Below are 27,482 nucleotides of genomic sequence, written 5' to 3' on the forward strand. Positions count from 1 at the left end.
TAAACACAAGACATCTCATTAACCAGTTGACTCAAAAATAATATTTCTCTATTCAGGCTTAATCTAATCCTGGCTTTCTCTCCAGCGGGAGCAGACAAAGTTGAAATGCACCTGAGTCTTTTCCTGGAGGCAGCTTCTCTGAGGCTGCAGAAGGGCACTCTGGGATAAAACTCCATGCCCGCTGTCTTCATTGGTTTTCCCAGGTAGGGCCTCTAGCCGGCTCTCTGATCTCTCAAGAAAGTGTCTAATGGCCCTCCTTTGAATCCCATTCAGCTTCATGCACCTTTTCCTTCCACTAACGAACAGAAGTAGAAATCCTCTGGCCCACAGGCCCATGTTTGCTACGAAGACTTACCCTTGAATAACCTTGCACATGAACTTCTGTGGGCCATAAGAGGCAGCACAGAGACTACCTCATAGCTTTTGAGCACCGACACTCTGGAGAGGCACTTCTGGAGAAGCAATAAACTGTGTAAGTAAAAAAGCTACAACCATCTGGGAAAAAGAGAAATCATTTCTAGGTAGGTCAGAAATTCTGTTCTCTTTGTTAATGTTTTCCACCATTTTATTTTAGTATGAACATTTTCAAACATACAGAAAAGTTGAAAACAGCTCAGTGAACACCATAGTCCCATTACTTTGACTTAACACCTGTCGACATTCTGAATTGTTATTGAAGTATTTGGCTATACGTGTTAAAGGAACATTCAGTCATTGTATTATTTCAAACTTAATACTTCTGTATGCACTTCTCTAAAAAGAACATTCATCTAAAATCACAATACCAGATCTAAAATAATAATTCTCTAATAGTGTCTAAAGTCCAGTTAACATTAAAATTTCCCCCGTCCGAGAAAAAACTATAGCTGCTTTTCACAAACAAGTTTCATACATTGCATTCGATAGTGAAGCTTATTTTAATCTAGAAGAGTTTTCCTACTTTTGTCTTTTTTTTAATAATATTGACCTTTAAAAGCAGTAGATCTACAGTAAATTCTTGGTTTGTCTGATTTTTATCTCAAGGCATCGTCCTACTTGCCTTTCCAGCTTTGATGTCCTGTTAAAACCAAGGCTTGATCAGATTCAGGTTGAATTAGTCAGAGTCCTTACTAGAAGCAGATGGCCCCCTCAGAGGGTTTAACTGAAGGGACTGTTTACAGATGTGTGGACAGGCACAGGGAACACCAGAGATGGTGGAGCTTGCCACGACATATCCTGGGCCTGAGCAACCTGGGGCTGCTGGGAAGCACTGCAGGAGTTGGGGCCCTGAAGAGGGGAGCCCAAAAGGAATCCAAATGTGTAAGGAACCTAGCCATCACCTAGGCTGCACTAGGCAGGGACTGAGGTGGTGGTGGAGGATAAATTCCATATTTCTCTCCTCCACCCTCATATTTTCTGCTGGAGCCCCCCCCATCGTCGACCAATCAGAAGCCAATATCTAAGGGATGCTTTATGGTAACAACTGGCAGAAAGAAGTCTCCAGCGGTGCAGGGCTAACTGGAAAAAGCAAGGGCAACAGGAGAACACCATGCACACAGCTTCAACGTCTTTGACTAGAATGCTCCCGAAGGTCATGCGAATTTCAGAGGGAAACAAAATATTAGGTTTTCTCAACAGCAAGAAAGCTAATTTGAACCACTTGGTTAAAATGATGGCAGCCACACTGTACCGCTGACATCTCAGGAGTGTGTTTTTACTGTTGGAATCGGGGAGCAAACCAAGGGGAGGTGCTTTGGCACAAAGGAGCTGTTCTTTTGCCCCAATCACTTTCACATAATTATTTTAGCATCTTGAGGATTCTTACCTGAGTTGAGTATTTCACTGTAGACTGCAAAATGTTGATTTTTTTTTCTAATTTTTTCATTTCCGTACTTGGTTGAATCACACAAAATTCTGTATAATAAAAATAGTTGAATTGTAACAATTTCATAGGATTCAAATGAAAAAACTGGGAACACTTACTACCTTGTACTCTGGGAAGGAAATCTTTCTTCAACCAGAGAAAAACCACAGTTCCTCCTAAGAAGTAGGTTTAATATTTACTTCTTTTCTTTATGTACCAATTGTTAAGGTAAGAGTCACAGCCAAGTGAGTGCTGAATCACTAGCCATTAAAGAAGAGAAAATTTAAAACACTGAGATTAAATGTTACTCCAGAAAGAATGGCTATCAAGAAATTAAATAATAACAAATGCCCTTCAGGCTTCGGTGGGAAGAGGGAAGAACCCTTCTACACTGTTAGTGAGAATGTAAACTAGGACAACTACTGTGAGAATCAGTATGGAGATTGCTCAAAAAACTAAAACTAGAAATTGCATTTGACCCAGCTGTTCTTCTTTTGGGTATCTTCTCAAAAGATTTAAAGGCATTATATTACAGTGATACATACCTACCCATGTTTATAGCAGCCTAATTCACAAGAGCTAAATCTTGGAAGCAGCCTCTATGCCCATGAATGGATGAATGGATAAAGAAAATGTGGTATTTATACACAATGGAGTACACAATGGAGTCTGAGTCATTCATGGGTAAATGGATGCACCTTGAGAACATAATATTAAATGAAATAAATGAGACGCACAAGCTTAAATATCCCATGGTTTCTCTTATATGAGAAAGCCAAAATATAAATATAAAAAGCAAAATCAAAGTTACCTAATAGGAAGTGGGGAAATCTTTCTCAAATAGGAAAGGGACCGAGAGATGGAGAAAGGGGAGGGCAGAGAGGGAAAGGGGATGAAACCGAATTGAGATCTCTCATGTCCATGCACCCATTCCCCACAGGGAATGCAATCAATATGGAACACAAACATGTACTAATAAAAGATAAAAACTGGAAAAAAATTAATGTTGAGCTGCTGCTCTTTTTTTTTTTTTTTTTTGCTTGTTTTGTTTTTGATGTGGTACTGGGGATTGAACCAGGGTCTTGCTTGTAGAAGACAAGCACTCTACCAGTGAGCTACATCCCCAGTCCTTTTCTTATTTTAGTTTGAGACAAGGTCTTACTAAATTCCCCAGTCTGGCCTCAAATTTGCAATCCTCCTCTCTTGGCCTCCTGAGTAGCTGGGATTACAGACATGCACCACCTCACCCAGCTTTGCCTCTCTCTGCCTCCCCCCTCTTTTCCTTTTTATCCCCAAATACAGTCTTTGGCAGCGGCAGCTCCTTCAGGCTAACTCCTTGGTAGGCTCCTATTAGTCTTAGATGGCTTTCTTTCTTCCTGGAATTATGCGATGTCCTAAACTCTCCTAAGCTATGTTTCCCTGCCTCAATACTTCAAAAATCCTTGGTCCATTTTGGTAGAAAATTATATTTACAAACCAATATCTGTATACTAGGGGTCCCCACAGCTACTGAGATGTTATTTCTTCTAGGCTGTCACTGTGCACAGACCCTATGTATAGACAACACACAAATATATCTTTAAATCAGCTCATATTGCCATTTCCAATTTATATTTAACATTCTCAGTCGGGAATTAGCTTTGAGGAGCAAATATTTGAGATGGACTTGGAAGGTATGTACAATATCTTTTTAAGAAACAATTTCTAGGGGACAGTGAGAGGCTGGTTAATGGTTACAGAAGCATAGTCAGATAGGAAAAATAACTTCTAATATTCTATAGCACAGTAAGGATAACCATGGTGGACAATTTAATTGAATGTTTCAAAATAGTTCATAGTATTTTAGATGTTCCCAACACAAAGAAATGATGTTTCTAAGGTAATAGATATGCTAAGTACACTGATCTGATCATTACACATTGCATACATGTATTGAAATGTCACACTGCCTCATAAATATGCACAATTTAATGGCTATGTGGCCATTAAAAATAGAAATATACTTCACTCTAAATAATGGAAAATAAAGGAAGAAAAATAAAAATTTTCTGTGATATATTTGCAGTGAAAAATAAGAGAAGAAAGTAAATTTACTGATAATATCACCTTTTGAACACAACCATTTTTAATCTTTTTATACAAGTCCCAAGTAGTTAAGATTTAAATAAACACAACAATGAAGATACTGCAAGCCTTCAAACAGATTTAGGTCGAGAATTAGAGCATTTATATGGGGATACTGTGTTTCTCATCCTTTAGCCCTCTTTTCATATCATACCTTTTGAGTATGTAACCTTTCTCCTATCTCTGCCTGCCAGAGTCATATTCATACTTTAAAATGCAGCTCAAAGCTTCCCCTAATTCCCCCTGCCAGTTATAGCCTTGCCCTACCTAGAGTGCGTTTCTGTAGATCTGATAGCATTTTTCTTTTGATGCCTTTTAGACATGTTTGTGTGCCTGCATTATCTCCCTAACTAGTTTCCACGTTCCTTGCAGTCAGGAGCTGTATGGTTGTCTTTGTACAGTCAGCTCTCCATATCTGAGAGTCCTGCATCAGGCAATCCAATTGACTACAGATTGAAAATATTTGAAAAAGAGATACCTGTACCACTGTTTATATTTTTCCTTGTCTTTATTCTCTAAACAGTATAGTATAACAATTTACATTGCATTTACATTCCATTAGATGTTATAAGTAATCTAGAAATGATGTAAATTGTACAGGGGAATGTGCATGGATTAAATATAAATATCATATTAGATTTTGGTTTCCATGATGGGTCCTGGACCTAATCCCCCACAAATAACCAGAGACAACTGTATTCTCAAAGCTCTTGGCTTAGCAGCTCACATATGAGAAACTTTCAATAAACAGTTGCTGCATTTAATTCATCGTGGAAAGTCTCAAAATGAGTCTAACAAATTTGCACTATATTGTGGCAGCTCCCTGTAACTATTCTTCAGGTGGAAGAAAATATTCCCCTCAAGCTACCATCTTTCACTCTAATTACTTACTTCTGAAGCCTAAGGCTTATGTTATTTCTAATTGTGATAGTATGCCTAAGGTCACTAATTACAACCCTTTCAGTTGCCTAGTAATCTTTCAGCTTATTTTTAAGGCTGCTTCTAAATTTCAAATAATAATTCTAAACATCTTTAAATAGAGTATATTAGTTTTTTGAACAGACATAAAGTGCTCCACATTTATATGTAAAAATGTCATTAGATTGGGGGTGTGAATGGTGCTTAATGCTTTACAAAGGAAGTGATTGAATTGCCTTCTTTATAGACTGTAAAGAAAAAGACAACCTGCTGATATTGTTTAAACTCTCCATGACAGAGGCAGATGGATACATCATTACAAAAGACCTGGAGGTCCTTTCAGCTCTATGATTTTAATTGAGCTGTATAAATTTACAGTCCCACCTGTCTTGTGACTAAGCTAAATGGGTTTGGATCTCAACCTCATTATCAGAAAATAGTAATGTAAGTAATACTTGACAATACAGAAATCTGCTGGATTCCATTTTCTTATCTACAAGATGAGAAAGTTGAATTGATTAATCTCTGTGGTCATGAAGCACTAAACTTCATAAATCTTTCTGACTCTATAATTGCTCAGGTACATGCTTTCTGTGATATTGACTGAAAATCATTTTCATCTTCCTAAATCTTCCAAATACCTCATCATTCTAAAGAAAAAATTTACCTTTATGGAATAGCTTTATATTCCTAACAATTATTATCATTGGGGAAAAGGAAAAGGAACCAATAGACATCAAAAGATCACTGCACATGAGTTCAAATTTCATCTTTGCTACCTACACAGTATATGACCTTGAGCAACTTACTTACCATTGGTGTAATTGACTGGATATTTATGACCTCTCAGATTCATATATTGAAATCAAACCTCCAATGTGAGATGAAGGTGAAGGCTTTGGGAGGTGATAAGATCATGAGAACAGAATCATCATGAATGGAATCAATACCCCTATAAAAGGACCCAAAAGACAGCTACCTTATGCCTTCTTCAGTGTAAAGACAAAGAAAGAAACACCATTGAACCAGAAAGCAGACTCCAAATCTTTGATCCCTAAGCTCCAAAACTGTAAGAAGTAAATCCTGTTGTTTATAAGCCACCTATCCTATAATATTCTGCAGAGTCTAAGATACTTGGTACTTTCATCCAAAATGAAATAACAGTTCCCAGCATGTGGTATTTTTATGAGGATTGAGTTAGGTAAACTAGATGACAGTCCCTAGCATATCACTTCGCACATTGTAGATGATGAACAAGTGTTTATTGATATGCTCCTTAGTTTTGACGGAAAGAGGTGGCTGGAATTCCCAGATGAGATTGTCCATATTAAGGCTGTTGGTTGTCAGGATCAGAAATCTGTTCAGGCTAATTTGAAAAAAAATAAATGTACTAGAAGGTATGGGAGAATTTGCAAAATCAAAGAAGGCTGGATATTATGGCTTAAATCTAAAATGACCTTCAAAAGTCTTATGTGTTTGGAAGGTGATTGGGCCATGGGGGTGCTACATTCATCAGTGGAGTCACCCATTGACTAGTTCAGTTGCTGAATGTGCTGTTAGAAGGTGGGGCCCAGTTGCAGAGTCACTGGGGGCATGACCTGGAAGGGAGTATTCTTGTCCCTGCTCCTCCCTTCTCTCTCTGCTTCCTGAGCTATCTTCCTCCAGGCTCTTGCACCATGCCATTTCTGCCTCGGAGTCAACCAACCATAGGCTGAATCTTCTAGAAACCATGAAATGAAATAAACTTCTCCTTTAATTTGCACATGTGGGTATTTTGTCCCCGTGATAGAAGAATGCCTAATACACTGGAGAACCAGGCCTAGCAAAGGAAAAGGCCATGTTAGGTTCCATGGAGAAGGAATATTGCATTAGTCTACCCAGAGTGTTTGCTACTGGAACAAGTAAACTTCAATTTTAATTTTTAATTTCTGACATACAGATGAGATTTAGGATCCAGGAGAGCATACATTTTGACTAACGTGGGTTCTACATCTTCCTCTTAGTTAGGAGTGGTCAAGCCTTCTTGGTTAACAGTTCCACCAAAACGTGTTCAGTGAGAGAGCAGGAATTCTCCAAAAGGAAAATATTAATTTTGGTGCCAAAAGATAGCTGCCAAAATTAAAACATGAAAATTTCCACTAATCACCAATGCTTTTGTATTTGGGGAATCTAGCAAGTGCTTAGGACAGGAAAGTACTACATGAAGACCTTCTAGAACTCCACTACACCTCGCTTCTGCAGGTGCAGAAGTTACCAGCAGAGGACTGAACTATCTTAACCAGTAGTCTGGAAGATTTTGCCCAAAAGGAAATGCCGCGCCCAATTGTGCTGATGAGTAGCCCCTCTCTCTCCTTTATCAAATCCTATGAGACCAGTATCCATCTCCTCTTGACTCTGTTAGTCATCAAAACTGTGCCTCCTGGGAGCCTTAAAGCCAAGATTTTACATGGATGAGATTTCTGGCTACTAACCTCAGTTAGCTTCTATATTGTATTATCGTTTCCTTTTCCTCTCTATGCCTTGGTTTCTTTGTAAAATGAAGCCTGCAAGGAGGTCAGGAGAGAAGACAGAGGAATGAGGAAGATGACACTGGAAATTCTATTTGAGAACGATAAAGCCTTTTCAATTGATTAAATAATAATTTTGTGCTTCCAGCAAGAAATACATCAGAACATTTCCACACCACCATTTACTATTGAGTGTAATTACAGTATGATACAATACATCCTAGAGCTTATTCTAAGGCAAAGTTACATTTAAGAAACTCCTTGCTTTATGACTCACCACGGACTAGACGGTATTACAAACAAGTGTGAAACTGATATCCATCCAGGAATCTGACTTTGTGATGTATAATAGGTCATTCTCTTCATTTCTTTTCTTGTTGCTGAGACAAAGTATCAGACACCCAAAGCTAAAGGAGGAAACATTTACTGTAGCTCACAGTTTGTAGAGGTTTCAGTTCAGTTCAGTTGGTTGGCTCCAAGGCAGGCTGGCATCACAGAGTAGAAACAGTTCATGACAAGTAGAAGGCAGAAAAGCAGCAAAGTAGTGAAGCAGCAATCAACAGCAATAGCCCTCTTTCTGTCCCTTATATTCTATCCAGGCTACCTGCCCTTAGGGTGGGTAGCATTCACACCTCGTGTGGGGCACCCTTAATCCTAGCATCACACCATTAATCCCAGTACCACAGCCTTAATCCTATCATCACATACCCGAGATCCAGCCATCTCCGTCAAGTGCTATTTATGACTGCATGAGGCTGGAGGCAGGGAGCATCTAGATACAAGCCATAACAGTCATCATGGAATATTTGCTTTCTTCTCTGCACTTGTGTTTCTCCTATAAAATTAGACAGTTGAATCATATCTGGCCTCTAAATCTCTCCCTGATATATAACTCCAAACAAAGTATAGGCAGAGCTTTGATAAGAAATAAAAGGAAAATCTATCACACTGAGGGGACAGGGGAACGTTGCCACAGTCAGGGGAGGCAGAGACTCTGGGGAGGTGCAGTAGAGCAGAGAGAATCAGCATGTCAACAAGTGGGCATCTGGGCTGAGGGCATTCTAAACATTATTCTCATTTAACGATGGTCCTTGGTGCTTGTGCAGTATGAACACAATTTTTATTGCCTGTCAAATTCCCTGTCCCTGTCAGGTGGAAACCATGAAGCAATTGCACCAGCCCAGGACAGCCCCTCAGTATTGGATGGGACACAATAAAGACTTGATACCCAAGACTGATGGTACAGTGTGAAAGCTTTGCAGACATGTGTACCTAGTTTATGGCCCACAGGTTGGACCTGCCTGGATTGCCTGGACCACACTGGGTAAAGAGGAATTGTCTTGGATTCCGTAAATAATATATAATATACTTAATGTATATAAGTAACAGAACTTCCTTTTTATGTATTTTTTATTATAACACATGTATGTCCAAACTGTGTGCCATAAGTTAAACATGCCTGGATGGTGATGGTCAAATGCTGACGAGAAAACCCAAAACAGATTATCATTGAAAGAGGTTATTAGAGAATGAGATCTGGAACATAAATGGGGAAAAAGAGAGAAGCTAAAGTTCTGAGAAGTCAATTTGCTAACCAGAAACTATTTTAGGATGATGTATTTAAAACCAAAAGTAATAAACCATGGGAGAGGTATTACATCAACTTAATGAGTTATGGAGAGTTTATTTTTAAAATTAAACTAGAAGAGATTGAATTTATCAGAATATAGCACATAAAACGTGATCATTTTTGTGAAACATGTGTTTCAGTTTTAAACATACATATGTTGAGTTATTTTGTAAAATTTATTTCTCATTGTGGGTTATGGTCAAGAAAATTTGAAAGCCAGTGACTTGGGAAAATCCCAGAGAGTAAGTACAGATACAGGGGTAGCTTTGCAGTTAAAGATGAATGTGGATGAACCAAGTTAACTCAGAGGGGCCAAAGCAAGACATACAAGTATTATGAATGAGAGTGTGTAAGTGTGAACAGCATTTATGGAAATATTTTACCAATATATCTCAATGCAGTCTTAGAAGGAATAAGTACTGCCATTTTTGCAAATCTTTCAGCACTGAGAATTTCATTCCAGCATTATTTATAAAAGTGGAAAACCTGAAATATCTAAATGTTCAACTACTTTAGGGGAATAAATACATTATCATATACTCTGCACCTGCTCTTCTCTCTTTGTTTTTTCAGTATTGGGGATTGAACCTAGAGATGCTGTCCTACTGAGCCACATCCCCAGATCCTTTATTAAAAATTGTTTTATTTTAAGACAGGGCCTTACTAAGTTCCCCAAACTTTTGATCCTCTTGCCTCAGACTCCTGGGATTACAGGTGTGTACCACCACACCCAGAAGCACCAGCTCTTTTAAATTTATTTAGGAATGGAAATCTCACTTTAAAAAGAAATTGTACCCTTGCTCAGAAGTTGCTATGGCCCTGAAGTTGTAGCTTAGTGGTAGAGTGTGTCATGTGTAAGGCCCTAGGTTCGATCCTTAGCACATCAAAAACAAAAAGTTACTGTGGGTTCACTTTCCCATCCTCCACTTTCACTGGTTTGCTTTTTCTTTGATCACCACTCTGACCACGTAGCATATGTCTGACAGGGTGTCTCTCCTCTACTTGTCATCCGAACTATTGTCTACGGAACTCAAGTTTTTGTATGGTCTGCTCATGTTGAACTTCTAGCTCTTAAAGCAACCATTTCTAGAATCTGTTGATTAGGATCCTATACCCACCAACTCCCTGTCTCCCCTCCCTCCTATCGCTCCTCGTGTCTTCTCACTGGGCCCACCTCCAAGTGAGCCCCCACCATTCAAATGAGATATATCCACATAATGAACCATTGTACGGCCATTAAAATTTACTGCATTAATCATTTTAATTGGGAAATGTATACAGTGGAATTGTCAAATACAAAGACCCAGGCCTAAAGTGAAACCAAACAACTAGGGAGAAGTGATCTGGACACAGCATGGTTCCCGTCCCTGTTAAGCAATATATGAAATGAGAAGGAAGAAGTACTTCCTTAATAAACCCAGTATTATTAGCTCATAGGAAGACGGCCAAAGTTGAAAAAAAAATGTAAAATAGATTTCAGAGATGTTTAAAGAAATTAATCTTCTAAATATAGAGCTTACTGAAAGTTTGGACGTACTAGGAAAGAAAGAGCAGCCAGAAATGAAAGTCCTCTGCCCTCCACTCCCTCCCCTGCACTAAGGGGCACAAGGATCCCCATCTACTCACCTACTCCAACTCTGTCACTACCACCACAGCCCTCCTGCTGAAAGGCTGCCTAACGAACTGCTTGTAAACTAAAGAGAGAAAACATAAATGTCCACCAGGATATGAGAATATCAAGAAAATGAAGGTGACCAAGTTAAGAAAACAGGAGTGGGAGGGGCTGGGATGTAGCTCAGTGGTTCCTCACCTGCCTGGCTGGTGCAGTATTGAGAATCCTTAACATCTGCATTGCACAGCATAGCTCTTCGGAACAGAACGTGCCTGTATGTAAGGTCCTGAGTTTGATTCTTGGTAAAAACAAACAAACAAACCAAGAAAACAGGAGGAGCTGCCCAGGAGGTGCAGCTACTCCTCAGCTCCCACTGCTATTGTCCTGCAGGAATGTGGGTCCAGCATTTCCCTAGCTTGATCTTGCTATCCTTTCAAGAGATGATAGAAATTTAGATTGTTTTATGAAAAGTATTGAAAACACTATCTAGGCCAAACAAAACCTATCTGAATACACACTACACCAAAATCTGAATCTGAATGGCTTCTGTCTTTGGTTCCTTTCCTCCCAACAGCCCTCTGAGGTGAAAATAAATGCCAACAATACAAAGAAAGCTCATTACAGATAAACTATATACAATCTCTCTCTCTCTCTCTCTCTCTCTCTCTCTCTCTCTCTCTCTCTCTCTCTCTCTCTCCCTTCCCCTACTCCTCCTCACTTCATATCTGAGGAAAGCAAAAGGAAGAATGATCAAAGAGAAGGGAGGCGAAGAAAAAAATTTATACATGGAAACAAAAAGAGACAAAGAGGGAGGAAGGTGATAAAAGGGAAATACACTCAGTACTGAGCAAAGTTGATGTCACAACATGTACCTCCAATAATCATCATTTGAATGTCAAACTTACATGAGGTTCTCTCCGAGTGGTGTGTCAAAGAAACTCCTACTTCTTCATTCTGCCCAAGGTCAGCTGTGGTGATGCACAAGCATCAGAGGCACCCTGAAAACCAGCTGTGGGTGCTTCTTTTTTTTTTTTTTTTGGTAGCAGGGATCGAACTTAGGACCTTGCGCTTGCAAGGCAGGTGGCAGAACCACTGAGCTAAATCCAGGGACCCAACTGCTGTGGGTGCTTCTGTGAAACCAGCACAGATACTGGCATCTCATCCAGAGGAAGTCTAAAGACATGCATTCTCCATGTGATTTCTGTGATGGATGCCAGAGGACCTTTACCAAGGTCCTTTCAATTTCTTGAAAGATTTGATTCCTTCTGGTTTCCAGAGTTGGTTGTATAACACTGTGATTTAGCCCAATAGCATTTTAGCTATGATTAAAAAATAAAAACAAACAGCAAAAAACCAGGGAAGGCCTGCTGCCTGGACTCTGCCTGGTGCTGCTTCTCAACACAACGATGAATACATACTTTCAGAGAATGCAGAGGGGAGTTTATATTTCCAGCACCATGGTTATGAGACTTTTGGTTTAAAAACCCAAGAACAGTGAGCCATACGCTATGAACACATATTCCCCACTTGGAAAAGGGCCCCTCTGGACAGCCACATGGTCTAATCATGTCTGGATGGACCAAACTGTGATTAGCAAGCAACCCAGCTCTCACTCCTCAACAATTATGAGGGAGACCACCGGCTGATAAGCAACTTTCTTCTCAGACAGACTTCAGCATTTCAATTATGCTGTCATTTCAGGGCTGTGGTTTGGTTTTTGTTTGGGGCATGGTGTTTGTTCTGTTTTTTGCTTAGGAATTGAACCTAGGACCTTGCACATTCTAGGCAAGCAGCCTACCACTCAGCCACACTTCCAGCCCCTCAGGTATGTTTTGAACTAGAGTTTTGTTCGCTTGTTTCTTTTTCTCACCCACCTCCTTCCTTCACTGAAATAAGAAACCAAAATAGGAAAATACCAGCTTAAACCGATAACAAAATTGTTAAAAAATTTCTGCTTCACCAAAAAGAAAACCAGATTTCAGGCACTATTATGTATACTGGCCCAGAAACTCCTTTTTTAAATCTTCCTGACCCCAAAGAAATCGCAGAAGTCTCCCCTTGGCTTTTGTAGTTTCTGATGGGGCCCAGATCCTATCTGTGTCAATGACACTCTGAATGTAGGCTCTATTACTGCCTTGGGCCATGCAGAGGCACAAAAAACTTCAGACTGGGACAGCAAACTTTGATTTCAGATCCAGCTTCTGCAAACACTTAGAAGAGTCTTGAGTTATAATGAAGAGAGTAGCAGAAAAAAAACTTTCTAATCAAAATCAATTTTAATCTCTAATTAAATGCCTTTTAGCATTTTGTTGAAATGAATGAAAATTCTGAGACAAAATCAAAAACCAGAGTGATTCTCTAGTCTCTCTTTTGGTTGCCAGATTCCTGCTGACCTACTTTCAAGTTAGGGCCTCCTCTACTTTCCCACCCATCCACCTTTGCTCTGGCCTCCAAGCCCCTTCCCTCTTCTGGCTCTCTTCTTTCTCCTTCTACTCATCAGTGGAGTCTGCACACTGGCCTTGACCTTCTCCTCCCTCTACCTGATGATGGCCCCTGCACCCTTGTGGCTTCTCTGAGCATCTTTAGAAGTGAGACACCCAAATCTCCAGCCAGGACCTCTCACCAATGCTCCAGTCTCTCCACCCAAGAGGACCACGCAGCCACCATTGCTGGGACAGTGTCAGTGTCCTGCTGTTGCTGCTGCTTAGTTATTAACAGTGCCCCTGTCCATTCTCAGAGAGTAGTTATCCTCGGTAAGAGCAGGAGTTCCCCCGGAATATTTACTACTCCCAGTATTCTCTGGCTTTACTTTTTTTTTTGATAGATCCTTGCTAAGTCCCTGTCACAGCTGTATCTAGATTTCCCCCCAAAGCCTCATGTACTCAGAGGCAGCTGGATCTAGGGTGTGTACTGATGGGGTTAAGGATGTGATGCTGGGATTAAGGGTGCCCCGTCCTGGGTGTGATGCTGGATAGAATATAAGGGACAGAAAGGGGGCTGCTCTGTAGCTTGCTGCTTGCTGCTGCTTCTTCTGTTGCTGCTGCTTGTCTTCTGCTGCCTCCTTCGATGGCCCTCTGCCATGCCACCCTACCTTGGAGCCCACTGATTATGGACTGAAACCTCTACAAACTGTAAGCCAAAATAAACCTTTCCTCCTTTAACTCTGGATGTTGCATATTTTGTTTTAGCACCAAGAAAACTAATTAAGACAGTCACTAAGTTGCCCATATTGGGCTCAAATTTATGATCCTCCTACCTCAGCCTCCCAGAAGGCTGGGATTATAGACATGCAGTGCCACACCTGACTTACTTCTTATTCTGAAGCACTGGGTTTCTTCCCAGCATTCCCTTTTCTTTGCTCTGGTCTGCTCCTCTTCCCTTCTCCACAGACAAGGGTCCTTGTTGGCACCTCCCTCCCCGACTCATCTGGTCCACACAGAATCACACTGAGACCAAAGTCAGGGGAACTGGACACAAATCCTGACTGTCCCTACCAGCTCTGTACTCTTCATTCCCCTCAGATCTCTGCACTTCAGTGGTATCATTTGTAAAACAATAACAACTTGCATACTTAACAGGATTATGGGAAGGAATGGTGAGCAGCTTCTGGGTTGGGGACACTAAGTACTGCGCCTGACACAATTCTGGAAGCTTTTTATTCACACAATAATTCAAATCATTTATTGAGCAGCTTCTATAATGCAAGGTACTTTTTGTTCTAGGTCCTAGGAATACATTCTGGAGCAAGACAGTCAGAAATCTCTGCCCTCCTACAACTAACATCCTAGTGGGGAAATCCAACACTGAACAAATGAGATCACATGTCACAGAGTGATAAGGGCCATGAAGAGAAGGCAGGGGTAGGTGCTGAGGCAGAGAAGGGGTGAAGTTTTTAAAATGGTGGTTGGGGAAATTGTCACTAATAAAACGACATTTGAGCAGAGATCAAAAAGAGGTGAAAGAATTGATCCAGGGAGAACAGGTATAAGCAAGTTCCCCAAGGCAGGTCTATGTGTCTGAAGAACAAAGAATGACAGTTTCATGGAGTGGTGAGCACAGATGGCCATGTGAGAGGGGACAGTGAAAAGTAGCGAGATCACCACAGTGCAGCCTTGAAGACCCAGGGAGCAGCACACCTTGTCCTGGGAGGCTGGGGATGGGGGAAGTTGTCCAGCTATGTCTGTGAGCAGACATGTGACACGATATGGCCATGGTGAGACAAGACTGAAGGGGTGAGGTCAGAAGCAGAGGGAGGTTAGAAGGAGTAGACCAAGGCGGTGAAACAGAGGCAATGAGGCGTGGACATCTTTCTATGTGAAGAGTGTCAGTTTCCCACCACGTTTCCCTTTCGCAGCCACAGTCCTGATGTTGGCTTTTATCACCTCCACCCTGAATTACTGCAATGGCCACTTCATGATCCTTGCTGGACCATCACTCCTCTTCTTGAGTTCATGCCATCACTTCCTGTTTGGGGGAGTATGACAGTGCCCTGATAGTCAACCTCCAAAGCCAAGCTCCTCTCCCTAGCTCTCACGCCAGCCAATGACCTCTACACATTCAATGGTCTTAGCTCCTCTCAGTGCTCCACAAATTCAGCAACACTTAGACAGTAACTGGCTTCTTTTATAACCAAGAGATTCCCTAGGTGACATGGCAACTCCAAATTAATAGGAGGATTCATGTAACTGGGTCTTTCTACCAGATTTCCATTACAACAGACAAAAACAATTAACGTTGATTAAAAGCTTATACATGCCAGACACTAATCTAAAGACTCATAGTGTCCTCTTTAATCCTCACAACGCTCCCACGAGGTGAGTAACATTATTCCCAACTTCACAGAAGAAGAGAGTGAGGCACAGGAAGGTTAAGTAAGCTGCCCAACTTTACAAAGCTAGTAAGGAAAATGAGGGGTGGCCATGATGGGAATTCAGAAAGTCCAACTCCAGAATCAGGGCTCCCATCCCCAACATCCATACTTGGACATTCTGCCTCAAGTATTTCCCTGTAAATCACTGAATTATAAGTTGTGTGCACTGCAAAACCCTATTCCACCCCCATGTGTTTGCCTAGCCTTTTCTCCCCTTCCTCCACACCTCTTTCTACCTTACCAAATCCTGCCCAGCTCTCAAGGTGGAGCAGAACTTCCTGTTTTCCTGGCTATCTGAAATTCATTGTAAATCATCACGTTTCTTCTTCTTCTTCTCCTCCTCTTCCTTTTTCTCATGCAGTTTCCCAACTATACTGCAAGCTGGTTATGCAGAGCAACCATAAATTATATTGCTTTTTATATCTCCACAGTATGTAAAACAATCCTGGGCCATTCAGTTCAAGAACATTTTAAGGTAAAGCCTATGGTGAGCTAGATCTTATGCAGCTCTGGGAGACACAGAGAAGAAAGCTCTCAAAATTGCTTGTAGACCAATTGAGAGGCCTTAGCAAATGCTTCTTGAAACATATAATGCATTATAATTAACCTTTTTTAAATAAATTCCATAGATGACACAATCATATGCAATTACATGATTTACATGTCATTTTAGTATAAATTCCTTGAACATCCACTTTGTATATACAGTACAGAGCCAAATGTTTCAAGAAGGAACAAGACAAAATCCTTACCAATTCCCAGTTTATGTTACCATGAGTTTTAGGGTGAGGCTGGGAAGAAAGAATATAAAAGTGACTCAAATTTACATAGGTAAAAGAGAATATAGAATACAGTACTATAGAAAGAACAACCAGGCCTGGAAGGTAACCAGAAGAGAAAATGACGGAGGAAGTTATTTATCTATTACTGCATTATCTCTTTCTCTGCTTCTCTAGTGTTTGCATATCTGATGTTCCCTCCCCCTCTTCTTTCATCAAATCTACTCTCAGATTGTCTTTTTTTTTTTTTTTTTCAGACAGGGTCTCACCATGTATTTCAGACCAGCCTTGAACTCACTATATAGCCCAGGCTGGCCTTGAACTCACTGTGATCCTCCTGCCTCAGCCTCCCAAGTGCTGGGATCACAAGCCTGCACCACCATGCCTAGCTTAGATTGTCTTTCTTAACTCTGCTTTCATATGACCCATCATGGCTTCCACAAAATGGTACCCTTAGTCTCCAAACACAAATAGGGTGACCTTCCAGGTCATCAATGTCTATTAGCCAGACTTTCCATATTCTAACTGCAAACACTCAGCAAGAGAATCTAACAGGCTCATCACATGATAGGTCTCCACCCAAATTCAAACAGCTGTAGCTAGGGGTTGGGGAAAGGCTGCCCGGGGTCACACCAAAGGTGTATAAGGCTGCAAGGGACACTCTTTGTGAAGCAGAATTCAAAGGTGTTGAATGGCAGCTTCTGTAGAGTATAAGGGAATAAATGGCCCAACGGGTGCTATAGAAAACAAACATACCTCAGAACAGCATGGTGCAGACTTCACAGATCTATGGAATTAGAAGTGTAAAAAATTTTGGAATCCTCCAACATAGTTCCCACACTTCAGTTCTGTGCAGACCAAAGGCCAAGAGTGGGTAAGGTGGAACTGGGAGGAGATCTCATCCCCTCGGACACCTACTGATTCTAGCACTTACCGAGTCAACAGCACATTTTCAGGCCAAACTTGACCTGTAAGTACACAGATATAACCCATAAATCACCAAAGTATTGGGGTTTTTTCTTTTTAGCATAATTTCTGTGCCTACTGAGAATTTTCACCCATATTCTCTTACTGGTCCAGCAAACATGAGAATTTTGTAGAGGGTAAACTGCTTTGCAAAGAAGTCAAGAGACTGCTTACATCTTAGTAGTGGGCACAGCCAGAACTCTGGTTCCAAATCCTTGCTTTTTCAGCTATGCCATCTCGCCTCTACACTCCAGGAATTAGGTAAATGTCAAGCATTTTATCTATGATTTTGTTTTTAACATATTAGGTTTTTGACATCTTAGAAATCTTTCCAGCTGGGAAGAGATGGAGCTAGTCAATTCTCAGAGATGGCAAAGGACTCAGGAAACAGGACACTGATATGCAAATGAACCAATCCAGCCCAGACCCCTTTCTATGTACCCTTGAATCCATGAGGCAATATTCCTGGACCCTGGTCATGTCAGACAAGGAGAGCACACATATAACCCAAACCCTGCTGCAGTTATTCAAACTAGCCTTTCCTAAGTGGCTTGCCCTGCCCCACCTTGCCTTTCCCATGGAAACCCTATAGACTGGCCAGTGCTTTCCCCTTGCTCCTGTCCCCTTCTGCCTCCTACCCAAGTCTGTTGCTTTCCAGTGTGGCCCTGCATGACATGCTATCCTCCATTTCTAGGATCTCTGAGGGTAATACATTATTTTCTTAGCCTGTCCTGTGTCACTTCTGTGGCCACACCTGACCAACTGTCATATAAAAGGCAGGACACAATCACCAAAAAAAAGGGGATTGGAAAAACAGCCTACCACATTCAAAGGGCGCTTTAGCAGTTTTTAAGGCATTAGCATGTATAAGAGACTGTGCTCAACCTATGACCACAGTATCCTCAGTCCCGACAAGCATAACTTCTAGACTTTATTCACTCCACATACATGTCTCCAGCACAGCAAGAGGGATGACAGGGCATTTTTCAATGCACAGATCAATCCAATCTGTGTGGAGGGAAAGCTGGTTCTCATCTATAAGACTGTTCTGTAGCAGCAATTCATTCTATCAAAGGCTCCACTAGTACCTTTGATACAGACACTATCATCATCAGCCCCTTTGGAATCAATCTCGAAATGTGTAATGTGTTTAGTCTGGTGAAATTCTTCACAGTTCTCCAAACAACTTCAAATGCTTCTGAATAACTTGACCTTGAGTTCCCTGGACCAAAAAGGAACAAGGCACAAATGTCTAAATCCCAGACTGGTTCCAAAAAGTGGTGCTTCAAAGAACTCTGTACAAGGCAATTCTTTAAAACATGTATGCTTTTACTGCCTATTGACTTTTGTTTCTTTGCATTGGTGGAGAATTATTAGCCTTTAAGTGCCATGCTAAACTCCAGATCAGCTGCATTTGCTGTTTTCAAGAGATTCTCATAAAGTTTCTCAATTACTACACTATCTAACTGTCTTAGTTTAACCAGGCCTAAAAGGGTCCCAGGGATGTGGGACTTTTCAGCTTTCAAACCAGGAAAGTCCCTGGCAAACCAAAATAAGCTAGTTACCCTAAACTGGAGACTTTTTTTAAAAAAAGAAATACTTCATCTTATTAAACCTTAAGAGGTGTCATAGAACCAAACATCTTGACAATGCAGGATGCTAATTGCCCTTTAAGCAGCATATTTTTTGTGGGTTTCATTTGCAGAAAACCCAAAGCGTAAATGTGATAATAAACACAATAAATTGATGATTCTTACTACCTCCAAGTACAGATGAAACATATTAAACAAATGAAGAGCAAAACTGACAGAGAGGACAATGATTCATTTCAATATGTGAACCCCCGGCAGGGACTGCTACCTAAAAGCATGTCTTCAGCAATGAACACAGGAGTCTGACTCACTGCCACTAAACAGGACTTGCCAGATTTGCCTCATCCAGTGGTGGGGCAGGGAAGCTTCAGTCCTGTTCTCCCTGTTCAAACTCTTACCTCTGCCTATGTCCAGTGGGGTTGGGAAGAGCAGCCCAAAATAACATGCACATTAATTAAATCTTCAACAGAGGAAGAAGGGAGGGAACCCGGTGAGAGCCGAGATTGCTTTAATCTTTTCTGCGGAATAGAAAGTTAAGGGCTTCACCAACCTAGCCTGAAAAAAATAATTTTTTGCTTCCAGACTCAGCTCTATGGTGCTAACTGATCGATGCCATTTATAAGAAATCTAATAATGTTGAATAATTTATTTTAAAATGACAGATGTTGAAAATATAGAGTTACGCTAATCTGTATCTAGCAGAGAATACCTTCATGATTATTGTATTTATTTCCTGTCAGGATTGAGTTTTTATATTAAACAACCTTCAGGTATCTCATTTTAGTACTTATAATAAAGGAAATTTCTGAAAAGGGTAACAAGGGACCAGTGGATGAGACTGAACTGTAAAGTTGTCCTGCCATGGCCATATGCCAGCCACTGTGCTGAAGGGAACAGTACAGAATAGAGACGCAGTCCGTTCCTTTGTGCCAGTGGGGAACTGACACAAACAAGAAATGAATATGCCAAAGAAAAATCTGTGATTAATAAGAATGGATAGGCTGGGGATTTAGCTTCGTGGTTTCATTGCCTGCTGCGCAAGCGCAAGGACCTGAGTTCAATCCCTGGTAGCAAAAAAAATAAGAACGGATAGTAAATCTACTTTTTGTTTTCATATCACTTCATCCATTGCTCTGCAAACCACTCACAGCCCATGAAACCTCACTTTCAGATACTATTCAAACAACTTTTGTTCCAGTTCAGTCTTTGTTAGTTCCTGGTCAATTTAAAAATGCATATATCTTCATGAAGAAAGATGATTTAACATTACTCAATAATTCTCCCACCAGGAGAACTATATTATCCACCTTAGGCTATTAAAATGCTCATTATGCTTTTGTTCAGTTGGTTCAATATTTTTCAGGTCCCAGAGACTATTTACATAGAAAGGAAAGGCTTTACAAAGAAGTTAGATGCTCACTTTCTCACCTCATTTTTCTTGCCAATAAGATGTTAACACCTGCCCTTCCTGGTTTCTAAAACAAACACTGTCATGTGCCACGTAAGTTTCTGTCAATGTGACCAGATCTATCACAGTGGTCCTGGAAGATTATAAGTGAGCTGAAAAATTCCTATCAACTTGTGACATCATAGCCTTCATGATGCAACACACTACTCACGTGTTGGCATTGATGCTTGTGGAAACAAATCTACTGCTCCACCAATCACACAAAAGAACAGCACATTACATGCTGGATGTGGTGGTGCACGCCTGCAATCACAGTGAGTTCAAGGCCAGCCTGAACTGTATAAAGAGACTTTGTCTCAAAAAACAAAACAAAATTACAATACTCACAATTACATACCCACATGATAATTGGTAATGATAATAAATGATTATCATTTATGTATTATTATACTTTTATTATAATTTTAAAGTGTATTACTAATTCTAAAAAAAGTTTACTATGAAACAGTATGCTGTGTTAGCTGGCAGCAGCTTCAGCCAACTCATGTTTCCTGTGTCTCTTGGTGCCATCATTTTCTCTTGTGCTTTAATCTAGTGTTGTTTTGTTTACCATGGCTATAGGAGCAATCAACTATTACATATTATATAGCCTAGATGTGCAGTAGGCTGTGCCATGTAAGTTTGTGTAGGTATATTCTACACTCTTCACATGATGACAAACTTGCCTAATGATGCATTTCTCAGAAAGCATCCCCACAGTTAAGCAACGCATGGCTGTAGAAGAAGGGAGAAAACCATGCTCCGCTTCTGTAAGTGTAACCATTGCTGTATGCAGAAGGGCACAGACAACAGAACCACATTAAGGATGCAAGGTGACCCCATCAACTTCTGACAGCAGAGTCACTGAATGACTGCCCCATGGGCCCCCAACCTCCATCTATCCCCCACTCCTTCCTTACAGAGTGGCTGAGATTTTTCCCAGCTTCCCCATGAGCCTTCTCCTCCAGGAAAGCTTAATCTTCAAACATAAGCCAAGCTCACTCATACAAATGTGTCAGTGATGGATGGCAGCAAGGATATTACCATTTTAATAAGGATCAAGGTCTTTAACTAAGACGCGAAACTCTAAGAATAGGTCTCCAGCACCGGTGAGTGACAGAGCTGGTCTATATCTGACCACCCTAAAAAGCTCCTAACTATAGATTTGCAGTCTGCTGGCCTAACAACCAGCTGGCACACGGGGTGCTTGATAGCTTCAGAGGCGACCTCCTTGTCTCACACCAGGGGCAGCATACAGTATGAATTCAGGCTGTTTTCAATACATTACAGCGTGACACCCTGAGCATCCTTTCAACTAAAACAGAATAATAGCTGTAGGTCCATTCAGTCCATCTTGAATTATACTGTTTAATGGTTTTCTATCTATTGTATTGTTATTTTAGATTTTTGCGTGCTAACCTTTTTCTCTCTCTAGGGCAGAGATTTTCTCCTAAGTCAGCTTGTGGAAAATACTGATAGATGGCCTCTTGACTATTAAGTATAGATTAATTTTCTAGGACTTATTTCAAATGTCATTCTGTTCAGTGCTTTTTATGTTTTAATTAATAAAAATAATAACAGCAATTGTGTCTATTGAACATTTGCCATGTACCAGGTGCTCTTCCTTACATTTCGCTCAGGCCCTCAGCAGCCTCCAGAACAGTTGTTATTATTTCCTTTTCTGTAGTTGAAGAAAACATCCAAGGTCACACCAAGAAACTGTCCTACATTTGCCTGCCTCCTTATGAAAGATCTAAAGGGAATTTATCAACGTTTTTGCTTCTGAACAGGTTTAGGGACAACAAGGTGGGCAAGATGTTATACATCTTGGATATTCCCTGGGACACATGAAGACACAAGGTTAAAAGATGGGTAACTTTTTAAATCTCTGTTTCCTCGGGGATATTTATGAGTCTGGAGATGAGTCAAGAATGATACAGCCAGTTGCAGAGTGTAAGAACTATAATCAACACTATGGGACTCTGTAGAAATGGCTTAAATAGAGGAAACAGCTTTCCAATTTAGACTCACTTTTTTCCAAAGCAGGTAATCACAGAGCACAAACTGACTGCCGGCCACAGGCTAAAAGTAGGGCTGGCCGGATCAACCCTCCCTGACAGATCCAACCTCGTCCCAGACTAATTTCTAACCACTCATGCTTTATTGGGTAGTGTTATTAACTTTGTTTTCATAGGATAACTGGAATTTCAGTTAGAGCAGGCCTGAGGGTGACTTAGCTATAGTTCTCCATTCTGTTCCTCCCTCCCACTCTCTCGGTCACCTTGCCTGATAATAGTCCTAAAGACCATTCATAGACATCACCTCAGTCTCCAAAGTCCTTTTACATAACTTATTCCCTTTAACCTTCTGACATAGGTGTTCCCAGGAAGATGGCTCAGAAAAAATGTTACGACTTAGTCCAAATCTCCCTGCCAAGAAGGTTCAGAGTCAGAACTGGTTCACGCTTTCCTGGTCTTCCAATTGAGACCAAATGAAAGCTTACCAAAGAAAAGTCACCATATGATTATCCTTCACTTCACCCCATCTCTGTCACTAGAAATGAAATGAATAATAATTTGGTGGCTTCTACTGGTGTCCTACCATTAACCCTATCCACTTCCAACAAACACACTTCACTCCTACAGGACTACTCCTTTAGCATCTTACAGTTTAATTTCATTCATGAGCATTTATACAGTACCTCTACCCATTAGACTCTATTCCCCCACTCTGAGGTTTAGGGACAACGTGCATGAGTATTAGTAAGTGTCAGATGTCCAGATGAGAAAATAAATCTTCCTACATGTCTTGTGTTTGCCTGGGATTTGTTTTCATTGCTTACTTTATGAACTTCTGAAGACAGACTTAACAGAGCATATACAGACACCAGGTCTCAATAGTATAGATGAGAGTAGTCATTCTTATTATCAAGACAGAAGCTCATTCACGATAGAAACAGCTTTCCATTCACTTGAAAAGGAAGAGAAGGATTTTTAAATACTGCAACGACTATTTAGGTAAATACTTATTCAAGAAACAATTATCAAAAAAAAGAAACAATTACCGAGTTTATGGACTTTTTCTGTTTCTGCATGTACTTCTCTCTTATGATCTTCTTAGAATCTTCAGTATTCATTATCACCTTCTGCAGAGAGTGTTAGCGGAAAAGAGGGAAGGTAAGATTCAAAATAAATTTCCACTAAGTGATCGTCAAGCACCTGCTTTGTGCCAGACACTGAGACAAGCCCTAAGTGTCCCAAGAGAGAAATAGATGGCCCCTGTATGTGGCTGCTGTGACAAAGACTTCCCTGTGAGTGTCTGTGCATCAAATGCTATGAAACCCTAGTGAGACAGTGAGGAGCCTGGGAAGGAGCAGAAGCAGGTGAAGCAGGTGAAGGCAGCAGAAGTGACGCCTACACTGGGACTTGAAGTCCAAGAGGACACAGGGAAATGAGGAAGAGAAGGTGATGAGATGAACAGGGGGATAAGAGGTGAGTGGCAATGACTTCAGCAGTGTGCATGGGCTTGGACAATAGTGAGTGCTTTGGGGTGGCCTTAACACACAGGGATGGATAGTGAGGAATGATGTGGGGAGACTTCCTATGGGTAGTGATTATACATCCCACTTTGCCTAAGTCATCCCAAATTATGGTCACTATGTCAGCATAATTAGTATAACATCTCCATTTGCTCTCAAAAGTATCTTATCCTGGTCAATAAACTTCGATGGCATGAGTATAAATTCAAGTCACCTATGTCTTCACTTTCCTCTCCTTCATCTGTGGAAAACAATACTAAATGACCACGTTCCTTGTTGAGTCTGAAAATGTCCTCAGAATCCTACTGAAAATGTCTTAGGCAACAACACAGATTGAAATTGAATCTATACATGGTTTCCATGCTATGGGCCAGAAAAGGTTGCAAATGGCAGCTCCCAGGCCATATTTAGGCTGCATTTTTATTTTGTTCATCTCACATAGGATTTTTTTTATAATTCTCAGTCAACGTTTACTATCCTGAGATCTAACTTGGATCTGTATTTCTGGCTTTATTTGAGGAACAGTAAAATCCACCGGCATAGGACTTGTGTTCCACCACAGTGGCAACTAGTTGAAGCTGAACAGTAGACACCACCATTTTGTCCCATACCTACCTGTAGTCATCAGCCGTCAACACAGCCCCCAGCGATCCTTCAGTTCCTGGTGTAAGGTGTAACCAAGAGACTATGACAGAGTGATGTTATGTCACTTCCAAGGCTAGCTCATAAAGACACTGTCTCTCTTAGGTCACTGGCTCTAGAGGAAACCAGCTGACAGCTTGTGCAAAGGCGATATAGTGAGGAACTGAAGCCGCCAGTCAACACCCATGTGCATGAGTCTTGTTGAGGTAGAACTTCCAGTTCAGTCATGTACTGAGATGACTGAAACCCACATCCACATCTTGACAGCAGGCTCCCCAAAGACCTGAGCCAGAATCACTCAGTGGAGCTACTTCCTGATCCTCAGAAACTATGTAAGACATAAGCATTTGTTGTTTCAAAGGGCTACATTTTGGAGGTGATTTGTTCCACAGAAACAGACAAGTAAAACACCAACACATTTGATTTCCTTACATCTTCCTTACTTCCATCAATCCTGTAACCTGCCTGACTCTCAAGATAGCTGAGGTTATATCCCTGCTTTAGAAGAAAAAATGTTATTGAGGACTTTAAACAAGAAAGTGAGGTCAGATCTGGTTTTAGATATATCATACAAGCACTTTCAAGAAGGAAATGTAAGCAGGAGGCTCAAGATCAACCTCAGGTTTCCTGAAAATCTCATAAGCAGACCTTGCAGTCTGACAGAATGAGTCAGTGATAATGTCTAAGAGAGTAGGCGTTAGATTCTAGATCAGACTATATATATTCAAATCTTCATATCATTGAAAGATTATACAAATTCAGCAAGTCACTTAGCCTTTCAGTTCCCTTATCTGAAAAATGGAATTAGTAATTCTTTTTTTTTTAAGTGGGAAGGTATTTATTGATAGGAAAGCTCCTGAGGGGCAGGAGGGGTCCCGAGTGGGTAGCTAAAGACCCCACTTTACAGAGGAGTTTTATAGGGTGAAACCCACGTGGGTACATCAGGGGCCACAGGCATGAACATCCAGTAAGGTTACAAGTATAGTCACTTGGAATTAGTAATTCTTTCAGCTGCAAGTAATCAAATCTTCATCTTTCAAATAACAGCTGACACAAATAGTTTCTTTTTCTCATATAATTCTAAGTACAGAGGTAGGCAATCTCTGGAGGTAGATTAGCTGTTCAACAATGGCATCTGGATCCCAGGTTTCTTCTGCCTTTTGCCTCTGCATTTCTTAGCACGTTGGCTTATTGCCTTGTGCTTCCAAGATGGCTGCTAGAGCTACAACCATCACATTTGTATCGATGACAGAAGGAAGCTGGGACAGGTTAAGAGTTTTCATCCAGCTTGATGTGTCTCAATTTATCAGGAAAGAAAAAGGCTTCCCAAAAGCCTACAATAGACTTCTGCTTATATTTTATTAGCTAGAACTAGATCACAGAGTCATCTTAACAGCAATAAATGCTGGGAAACTAGTTAAGCATGTTGACATCCAAGCAAAGCTGGGTTCTGTTAACAAACAAAAAGAGGAGAATGAATATTAAGTGATGCAACTGACTTCAGACTATCAATATAAGGATTAAAATAATTTGGTGCATTCTTTAGGCTAACCATGCCTGGCATGTAGTAAGTGTTGAATAACTGTTGAAATTACGGTGATCCAGACACAAAGTGATTCATCTTGAACTAGGACATGGCAGAAGGAGTAATTTTAATACTCAAGCTAAAGGGCTTTAAAAGAAGGACAGTTGAAACTTGGTAAAAAGATTTTTTTAAATTTTTAATTACTATCATTTCTCTGTTTCCTTTTAACTATAATAACTGTTTCCCAAATTATTATCTCTTTTCTTTCTAATCATTTATAATTGTGTGCCTTTGTTAGACCTCAAGTCCTTTATTATTTTAAAAATCTAACTGTAGGAAATATAAACTTTGAGTTCTTACACTTGCTCAATTAAAATGCCACCTACAGTACTTTAACTCTATCTCCCAAATAGTAGCCAGCACAATTATGTAATCACATAATGCTGAAGACTGCGAACTACTCCTCAGAATACATTTGTTTTAGGCATAGCTCACTTATGTGAAGTAGAAATATTGCCTGTGGCTACACTAAAATTAATTGCAGCCTTGTAGACCTGTGACATTAAACATTTCTGGAACTAGCAGGCAGCACAGCTCCCAGAAACTTAGTTGCACAATGCTGAATGTGTCTGGAGGCACGCTCATGTGCATCAGATCCTCAGTGGGCCCACCACACATTTTCCTAACTACAGACAATGGCTCAGGATCCTTGGCAACTCGGTAATTGCATGCATAGTATTAGAAACAGAGAGATGAATAGCATGGGATATAGCTTTAAAACAGAAGGAACGTTCTAGGCATATATTCAAAGGGTCTCAAAGAGGTATTTATGTACCCTTATTCACAGTAGCACCATTCACAATAGCCAAAAGGTAGAAGCAACCCAAGTTTCCATCAAGGAATAATGAGTGAGAAAATGTGTACAATGAAATATTATTCAGCCCTTAAAAAGGAAGGAAATTCCAACACATAGATGAACCTTGAGGACCTAATGAAAAATGAAGGGAGCCAACCACAAAAACACAAATATTATAAGATTCTACTTTGAAATGAATTGCCTAAGGTGGTCAGATTCATGGGGAAAGAAAGCAGAATAGTGGTTGCCAAGAGTTGGGGAGTTACTTTTTCATGGGGATAGAATTTCAGCTGGGGAAAATTTTAAAAGTCTGGATTTGGATGATGGTGATGGTGGACTGCAATTTAGATGTGCTGAATGCTACAAAACTGCAAACTTAAAAATAGCTAAGATTGTAAATGATGTCTGTATCTTACCATAATTTTTTAAATGGAGAAAAAAAGAAGGAAGGGGAGGCACTGGAGTGTGATACTCCCACTCCACAAACTCCTCACTCCCTTCCCCACCACATGCAAAGTCATCTGAAAGCTTGCTCACTTGGGGGAAAAGAAGGGAACATAATTGGGGAAGTGCTTTCTAGCCTCTTCCCAGATATGGACAGCATCATTAAGCCATTCAGCGTAGTCTTTCATC

At 40.6% G+C, this 27,482-nt stretch overlaps 1 long non-coding RNA gene across 1 annotated transcript; it reads right to left on the reverse strand.

The window, feature by feature from the left end:
- Positions 1-23,433, reverse strand: LOC110347489 (uncharacterized). Its single transcript, XR_002392168.2, has 3 exons — positions 23,353-23,433; positions 1,805-1,893; positions 1-452 (listed from the first exon to the last, which is right to left on the reverse strand). It is a non-coding gene; the product is annotated as an uncharacterized LOC110347489 (long non-coding RNA).
- Between the last annotated feature and the right edge of the window lie 4,049 nt (positions 23,434-27,482).

Source organism: Heterocephalus glaber, unplaced genomic scaffold (genome assembly GCF_053883595.1).
Source record: "Heterocephalus glaber isolate CG9 unplaced genomic scaffold, H.glaber_assembly_v1.0 deba00001571, whole genome shotgun sequence".
Lineage (NCBI taxonomy): Eukaryota > Metazoa > Chordata > Mammalia > Rodentia > Bathyergidae > Heterocephalus > Heterocephalus glaber.